Raw genomic sequence first — 9,844 nt, forward strand, 5'->3', positions numbered from 1 at the left:
AAAGAAAGAAAGAAAGAAAGAAAGAAAGAAAGAAAGAAAGAAAAGAAAAGAAAGAACAGAAGAAAGAAAGAAAGGAAAGAAGGAAGAAAGGAAGGAAGAAAGGAAAGAGAAAGAAAGAAAAAAGAAAAAAAAAGAGGGAGGGAAGGAGGGAGGAAGGAAGAAAGGCAAAACAAAAATACTAGATGAAAATAGAAATATATTCAAACATATGGAAAACTATAAAATAACTAAAGGAAAACATTGTTTTTATTGTGTGAAAATACATTGAAAATCTCAAGGATATTCATGATTTCTATTTCAATATTTTTACACTTGCATTTATATCTTTCAAAACCAGACATTCAAGGAGTTTTTCTTCATAAATCAATTAGCTTTCTTAAATTAAGATGTAGACAATAATTTAATGAACATTCCCTCTTGTGCTGCATTTATAACTCCAATATTTCTAAGGCAGTCATCTATAATGATACTTGCCTGGGAGGCCCAAGGCAAAATGGTTTACCTTCAGGCTTATTAGGCATTACCCCATAGGCTTAATGCAAATTAGAATTCTGACTCTAGTTTGGAACTTTGATTAGCCTGCGGGAATGAGGCAAAGGGGGAAAGAAAGAAGGAAATATTTACTGAATATCAACTATGTATCAGAAAGCTTTTTGATATATGTCTTCATGTATATTAATTCATTTAATTCTCACAGCTGGAAAAGGTGTTATTATACACTTTTCATCTTTCAGATGAGAGATGGAGTTTCAAAGAACATAACTTTTTCAAATCACACAAAGGTAAAATTCAAAACTGGTATCATTGATGGCAAAGACCATTCCCTTTTCTGCTGTGTAACACCTCACCTTGTTCAGGGAAAGGTGTAGAATTTATTCATCAGTTTTACATTTGGTTCATTTGCCTTCTCAGATTTGATTGCTCTAAAATTGTCAAACTGATACTCTCACCAAACACATATTGTGGAAAATAGGAAATCTTTTATGCATGGACAAGACTGGGAAGTGGATAATTCAAGAGCAAAACAAAAGGGGGGAGGGGATATGTAGACACATATTCATTAAACAAATATTTATTGAGTAGCTATGCTGTATCCTATTTGCAATGCAAAAGGACAAAGGAGTCCTGAATTAATGAAACTTTTATCCAAGGTAATAGATATAATAAGTAATCAAATGAATAAGGAAAATATTTTCAAATGCTTATATGGCTTTAAACTGAATAAATCAGTATAATGCAGTAGAGCACAGCTAGGGTAGAAGGAAGAGGTAAAAATTTATGGCAGATTGTCCAGGAAGATTTCTAAGATGAGTTGACATTTGAGTTAAGACCTGAATGAGGAGAGGGAACTGGTTTTGCAAATAAAAGAATAGCAGAGAGAAAAGGATAAATAGAAAAGCAGTGGAAAAGACGTGGGTCATGATCGGATGGATAAAAATCCCTTGAGGCTGGTGTAGTCCTTGTTAAGAAGTTTGAATTTCATTCTACTCTGTCAAGGTAACTAACTGACACATGTGTAGAAGCACTAGATATAAAGACCAGGCGTGTTGCAAGAGAGATGGCGAAACTTTTCTTAATGTGATTTGTGCTAGCCACTGGAGCTTCATGGGCATATTTGCTATACGTGTGGGTCTTCGAATATTAGTGATGGCTAGTTCTTTGCCTAAATGATTATTTTTCTACACCTTCCATAGGCTGTCTCAGATTCCTTAGGTCAAAAGAATGTATACAAATTCTGGAATGCCATAGATTTGCATTTACATTTCTCTTACTGTTATCTTTTTCCATTGAGTTTTGAAATAATTTGGATGGATATTAAATACATTTTATTCATTTAATTTTTCATTTGCTTGAGAGTTTACATCTTATTTATTTTATGAATTTAATGTTTAGTATATGAATAAATGTACTCTCATAAAATATTTTCATTTTTAACTGATTGAGGTTTTACTTTTCAATGTGGAAACCCTTGAGCTTTGCCTCCATAGTATTTTATTTTTGAAATACTCCGTTGAGGGCAAGAATACTGAAAATTACAAACTCTAAAATGATAGATAGTCTAAGAGTTTTATCATCAGAACCGGACAACTCAGCCTCTGGGGAATTTTTTCTTTTTTCTGTTCTGGCTCAGTTTCTAAAACCAAAATTTGCATAACAGAAGCTATTTTCACAAGTCAAAGTCCCAATGTTGTAAATTTTCATCAAGCACAAAAATTTGCAATGGAAAAAGTGCACTCAGGATAATGCTGTACATTGGCACGCAAGGCAATAAGAAGGATGCACCAAGTAAAAAAACCCAGGATTGCACTGATGTAGATCAGTCTCTTATTTTCATTACAGTATACCTCAAAAATCTTCCAATTACTCTGACGTTCTCCCTTCAAGGCAAGCAAATCCTCAGGGTAAATCTCCTATCATTAGATACAGGCTTTGATGTGAGCTCTTTTATTTCCTGCCACTTTGTAAACCTTTTCAGTACCTGAGTCTATAAAATTGCACATTAGGAATGGGTAAAATTTGGCTCCAGAGAGACACAGCAAAATGAAACTATTATGCTTATGGCCTTCAGGGCAGATTCTGCTTTAGAGATCAACATGCTATACATCATGGCAATGATGGGACTCGGGGTGCGGGTACTGGACAGAGAGGTTCTGTCCTGGAGAGATATTTCTGGATTTCTAGTTTCAGGTAAAGTTCACAGAATACTCTGTAGGTTCACCTTTATCACTGATATAAGAATTCACAAGCTGTGGTTCAGTACATGACTAGAAATGTTATTTATTATGATGACTACGTCTAGTCATCACACTGCAGAACACAGCTAAGTATTGGCCAAGATGGTCATTGGCTGTATTTTCCTTCATAGACTTGAAGACTCCTTAACATCCATAACATGTTTAATTATATTCTCCCTTTTAGGAAAGTGAATGCAAATTAAAAAAATGCCTATGTTCTTATGTCCCATAAGGATATAGCTTATGCATACTCCCTAGAGTATAAATTACACATTATTGCAACAAATAAAATATGTTACTCTTGGCAAGTCACGGTGATACATTTTGTTCAAAAATTGCACCAGTTTGCCTTTTAATGTTGCTACTAAAAATTAGAGGGAGGCATGTCTGTTATTAATACTGCCTCAAATAGGATAATGGAGGTATGATTGTATATTGTCACTGCTAATTTATCCAGTGTCAGGAGATGTTAGAAGAGGGGATAGAACACATTGCAATCTTGGTGGGGGGAAAGCAAAAATGATAGGGAAAAACCTGTGATCACTTTCTTAAATAAGGAGGGAAGGTGGTTTTCTGGGTTGTTTAAGATACACTGTAAAGAAAATATTCTAAAGCGATGTTGTAACAAATGCAATAATTTATATAATAATGTAATTGTTTAAGGAAATGGGAATAAGCTGAGGCCAATGTTGAAGACTTTTGGTGTCATGAAATTCCTGACTAAATTACCTGGACTCGGCTTACCTGTTTTCTACTTGTGTCATTCTATTTTCTACTTTATTCACTCTGCTATAGCCACACAAGCCTTTTATCCATTAGATTATGCCCCAGGACAATTGTGTTTACTTTTCTATTTATTCTTGAGCTCTCTGCTACCCACATATTTTACAAGACTATCTCTTTATTTTCACCCATGTCCCATATAGAAATCTTTATTTCATCTAGAAAATCCACAATAAATGGTAGCTTCCTTCCCATTCCAGGACAACTCCATTTGATACTGTTGAAGTGAACAAGGTAGACAGTGCCTCCTAATTCAGGAAGGTTTTATCATATTGAGGTAGAGATAATAAATCAAATAAAGAAGGAAAGTAATTCCAGATTTTTGTATGAACTTTAAAAAGAATAAAGCAGGGGCGCCTGGGTGGCTCAGTCGTTAAGCGTCTGCCTTCGGCTCGGGCCCGGATCCCAGGGTGCTGGGATCAAGCCCCACATCGGGCTGCCTGCTCCGCGGGGAAGCCTGCTTCTCCCCTCCTTCTCCCCCTGCTTGTGTTCCCTCTCTTGTTATGTCTCTCTCTGTCAAATAAATAAATAAAATCTTAAAAAAAAAATAAAAAGAATAAAGCAGGATAATATGATAAAGTTCAACAGTGATAGGAGGAGAAGGTTGTTTTATAATATGTATCATTTATAAATGAACATTTTAAAGATTAATATTGAAGTGGATTAATTTCTACATAACCCTAGAGTTTTGTGCCTGACTTTTGAATGGAAGAATGATCAGATAACAATCAGGCCATTTTGTTGTGCGCTCCACACCCTCAAATGTAAGTGCCTATCTTTTTACAGGTGCTGCTTCATGTCTCCCATGACGAAGGAATGTCTCTGGCTCTCAGTGTTCTGGGAATAGAAAGGGTAAGGGGGACAGAGGTGAGCCCACCAAGGAGTATACCAATTTCTAGTCATCTCCTTTTATAGCCCTATGTTCCACCCATACAACAATGTATAAGGTTTAGCAAATGAAGAGTCTAGCCTTTTTCTTCTGCAGAAAATACCAGTTTACTGCTCCTTGCCTCCTAGACGTTAGAGAGGGACCAGCTTTTGTAGCCACACTACAGAATTGCTTTTATTAAATTTCTCAAATTTCAGCCTCACTACCAGTTTCCAGAATACCTCTGGACTGGTTACTTTGAGTTCCTTTCAGGAATCCATTTGGGTGAAAATAATTCTTTCTTGAGACCAACTATCCCTTTAGCCTATTGTGTTGTGTACCTAAACCCTGCTCAGTCTCCTCCTCTATGTGATTTCCATCTTCCCCAAACTCTGGTGACATTCATTGTCTGACCATGTTTCTTTTCTCATTCTCTTTGTTCTAATATGTTTAATCTTACCCTCTTTTCTTCCTTAAAAAATAATACCCCTTTACTTTTGTTTCAATAGTGTTGGGAGGATAAGTCATATATATATATATATATATGATATAATCATATATATATGATATAATCATATATCTATATGATCTATATCTATATCTATATAATCATATATATAGATAAGACATATATATATATAGTCAATTTGGTCTGTTGCACCAACTTTGTTTTTTTAATAAATGATTCAAAACAGGATCATAATAAATTTCAAGACAATAGTTTGTTCAGATGAAGACTTTCATGTGTTATATCCTTCGGCATAGTGATTTGTGCTTAAAGATGAATACTTATGAACAGATTTTCACATGACTTACAAATAATAGATTTAGAACTTATATGAACAATTTTATGTGTTACAATTAAAGATGATTTTGTGTATATTGACTTACAGATATGTATTTAACTAGACACCTGAGAAGATATTTGCATATAACTCCATTTATTTGATAAAATAAATGATTTAAAGAATAAATTTTAATAACAGTCCTTAAAATTATTTTCTTCAAACTATGAATGAAATAATATTAATACTGACAATTTTGAACATAAGCATTATACTTTTTTTCCTAATCTTGTTCTCTAATTTACAGGTATCTCCTTTAGTGAATTGATATATATTTAATACAGGAATTGAGTTTTTGTACTAAATAGCAAAATATTTAGATTTGAAACAAGACTGCCAGAATGTTTTTAGAAAAACAAAAATGTGTATCTTTTTTTCATCATTCTTTATCAACTGTTAATTTAAAAAGTCTTTTTCCTAAGATATATTTAAATTTAACTCTGTTATACTCACTTCAAATTTGAAAAAGAGCTAAATATTGTTAAGCATGGTAATGAATAAACGTCAAATATTTTAGTGGCCTTGTCAATAAAAAGTCACATTATTTAGGATTGAGTAGGAGTCTTGGAATCTAGGAATAGAAATGCAGGAAAATAACTGGCCTAGATACAACATCCCTCTGCCCAGAGAGGACTAATTTTGCGGAAATCAATATACTAAGATTTCTGAAATGAATATTTTTAAATATGTGATTATTGGGTACTGATTAGCCTCTGCAATATATTTCACATTTGTATTAACCTCAATATAAATAACCCACATACAAAACTGAGAATTACTGAGAGATCATTTGTTTTGATTAATCAAAACAAGTAGAAGTTTGATTAATGGGAACAATCAATAAATGAGAACTGTAGCAATCAATTTGACTCTAAATATATAAGGTGTTTAATTTATTGATTTAATATATTCTCTCTTCTAGGGCCAAACACATTGTTAGGTACTAAAGAAAAGTGATTAAGATGAACGGTTTGGGGACTCCTGGGTGGACTCCTGGTTAAGCATGTGACTCTTGGTTTCTGCTCAAGTCATGATCTTGTGGTCATAGGATCAAGCCCTGCATGGGGCTCCATGCTGAGCGCAGAGTCTGCTTCAGATTCTCTCCCCATCTCTCTCCCTCTTCTCCTTCCCCCAACCTCTCCCTCTTGTGTACATGTGCATGTGTGTGCTCTCTCTCTCTAAAATAAATAAATAAAATCTTAAAAAAAAAAGATGAACTCTTTCCCTGGTCTCATGTAGAATACAAATCTATACATGTAGGTTATGATCACAAATAAAAGCTCAATATTACTCTTATAAATATTTAAAATGTCCTATCTGTAGTGAAGTTAATTTCTCATATTACATCCCACAAGAATTATTATAAAATTAGCATTATGAATTACTTTTGAAAACTGGAAAAATTGCTTAAAATGTGCACTAGTACTTTACTATAATAATATATATTTTCATATGTATGAGTTATGACTACAAAAAAATGGGAACTTTTTTAAAATAAAAAAGTCAAGGATTTTAAAACATAAGGTAATGTATGACTTCAAACCAGCCATCTTGGAGGAATATACAAGTATTCTGATTATTCTTCTTTGTTAATCTGGATTCTCAAGAAAACATGTAAGCATGGAAGGAAAAGAAATTGGACCACAGAAGGAGAAAAATCAAATACATGGTGACATATTAGTGTACTGACCACAGCTTCACAAAACACCACTCATGTTAGATTTCATGGGACATCTCCAGCAAGACCACATGGAATCCCTGCATCTCCAAACAATCGGGTAGAAGTAGGAAGGGCAAGAAATTTATCTTCTGGCCCCTTCTTGAATGCAGAATCTCAGTGGTCAAGTCTCCACCAGGTGTTAACTTCTCTAAACTTCTAGATTCTTGATCTGGCACTTCCTGGCACCCTTAGGGAAGTCAGAGCCTTCTCCGAGTGCTCAAACAGCTGTGACCCATGCAGTGGTCTACCTTGTCAATCTGCACCGGGTATGGGTTCTCCCAGGTCTATAGAACTGTTGCGGAATTGGGCTCATACATTGAAAGTATCTACACTGTGAGGAAGCAAAGCAAGCTGATCGAGAGGGAAGGATGGAGAGAACTGTAGGAGCCTAGTAGCTCTAGATGGGTGCAAAAATAAAGTCCAGTACTCCAATATTTCTCTCTCTTTTGCTCGCTTTTTTTGAAGAGTATGACTCAGATGTTTCTTCCATTTTTTTCTCCAGATTTAACAGCAACATACTTTTATGTATTTTTAACAGTAGATTACCTATCCCAGTGAAAATTGACATCTATAAAGATATTAAAAACATTGATTTCAATTGAAAATGGAAAATATAAAAAAAGACAAGTTAAAGAGAAACTAGTTAATTTGCTACGTCATTGTTAGTATTTAAAAACAGCCTTGCCTTCTAATTTTAAAACACACATACACACACACACAACACACGGAGTCATAAAAAGGGACTTACAGTTTGATGGCATCTACCAAGTTACCTTTTTTTCCTTAGCAAGAAGTCACATCATATTAAATGTTTTAAAAGTCTCTTTGCCTAAAATTGATTTCAATCTACGCAAATTTGTAAATAAGAGACTTGAGCTGTAGTAGAGTTACTTGTGAACTCATGCTAGTACTTTTCTTTAGAAAACCTTTTGAATATTTCTCTGAAAAAAAATAAAAATGTCATTCCCAGATTGTAACATTTTTCAGGGATTTATGGTTTAAAAGGTTTATATGAGGTTTAATAAGTACACCAATTTTTTTCCCTCAGATACTGTAAAGTTGATTAATATCTCTGTTCAACTAGTGTCACCTTTTATGTTTGCTGCTATTTGTTAACTGTCCAGCATCTTTTCTTTTTAGGCACCCTAACTTGATGAATAGAAAATATATGGAAAGAAAATAATGTATTAATTAGTAATACCTTTTATTTGTACTCTTGTCAGATAAAAACGGAATGGAATAGCAAAAAGAATATAAAGTCAGTTATAGCTCAATAAAATTTTTTAATGATTAAAAAAAGAATATAAAGTAATTCTTAACAGTTTTATAAAAAAAGTAAAAATAATCCAATGTTGCTCACTTTAAAGTTCATGAATAAAAGAGTTTTAATTGGATTAAGTACATTGTGATAACTGATCACAACTTACATTGTATATTTAGAAACAATATCATGGTTTTAGTTAATAAATTTTGCTATTTGAACCAATAAATCTTAACTTTTTATTGTGAATTACACTCATTCTGAAAAAAAGACAGTACTCTTTTAATACCTGTTCACCTGGTTCATTATTACCTATTCAATCATGGCTGCTGAGTGTTGTACAGAGTAGCACTTTTACCTCTTTAGAGAAATTACATGGTTAATATGTTCTGGATGTAGACATGTGTTGGACTGTAATTCTCCCTTTAGGAATGAATAACTTATTACCACAGTTACTGGGAGTGTTTCCAGCAGAGAACCCTTGAATTATCTCCTCAACTCAAACTGCTCTGTAGAGACAACCCTTTTTCTGAACTCCCATAGTGTTAGCTGAGGTGTTCAATGAGACTGCATCCCAGTTCAACTTCTCCATTGCTAATTTTTGCTTTCTTTTTTTCTCTTCACAGGATTTTATTCCAAAAAAATCCCTAATCCTATTTTCATTTCAAAATCTGATTCTTAGAGGTTCCAACTGGTGACAGAATATCTAATGAGAAGTAAGGAGTTTCCAAATATTTAAACCTATGGTTTATACTGTAGATTCAGTCTGGTAGTAAGATTATATGACTTACCTTATGGAGAAGTAGATTCTACTTTCATTCTCTTTGCTCCTGGGCAGGACTTTATGATTTTGCTTGACCAACAGAATGTGAAAGGGGACATTCCAGAACTTCTCAGGCTGAGGTATAAGAAGCCTTGTGGTTTTCACTTTAGTCTCTTAGGACATTCTCTGTGGGTCTTAATCCATGGTATAATGACTTTCTTTATCCCAAAATCATTATGCTTGAAAGTAACATGTAGGTACTTTGGTTAGTAGTTCCAGCTGGGCCCAGTCATCCATGTTGCCCTGCCTAGAGGCCAGACAGGTGAATGAAATGATCTTGGACCAGTGGAGTCCATAGATCCACCGAATACCATTGAGTAATCTTTGCTAATGCCACGTGAAACAAGAGAATCATCCTATCAAGCCCTGACCAAAATCTTAACTCATTAAATTGTGATATATAGTATTTGTTGCTATAAGCCAATAAGTTTGATGTAGTTTTATAGAACAATAGAAAACAGGAATAGATTTGAATAGAAGAAGGATGCTTTGTAATGGAAATTTTAAAAATATGATATCGTCTTTGAGACTCAGCAATGGGAAAAAGCTGTAAAACCTGAGGGAATTGCAAGTAGAGTATCTCAAGGAGACCATTAGAGGAAGATGAAAAATTCTCACCGACACTATTAGAAATGCTGACTGAAAAAGACAATTGTTATTGATAGTGGGGAAAAAAGTTGAATCTATAGAGAAATGGCAGATTAAGCTAAGGAGATATTCAAGCAGTAGGTTTAACATACCAACTGATATCTTTTAGCTGTTTGATAATATGTGGATAGAGAGATGAGACTAAAAAAAAAATGAACAGT

This window comes from Leptonychotes weddellii, chromosome 2 (assembly GCF_054177405.1).
Source record: "Leptonychotes weddellii isolate Sample4059 chromosome 2, ASM5417740v2, whole genome shotgun sequence".
NCBI classification, from domain to species: Eukaryota; Metazoa; Chordata; class Mammalia; order Carnivora; family Phocidae; genus Leptonychotes; species Leptonychotes weddellii.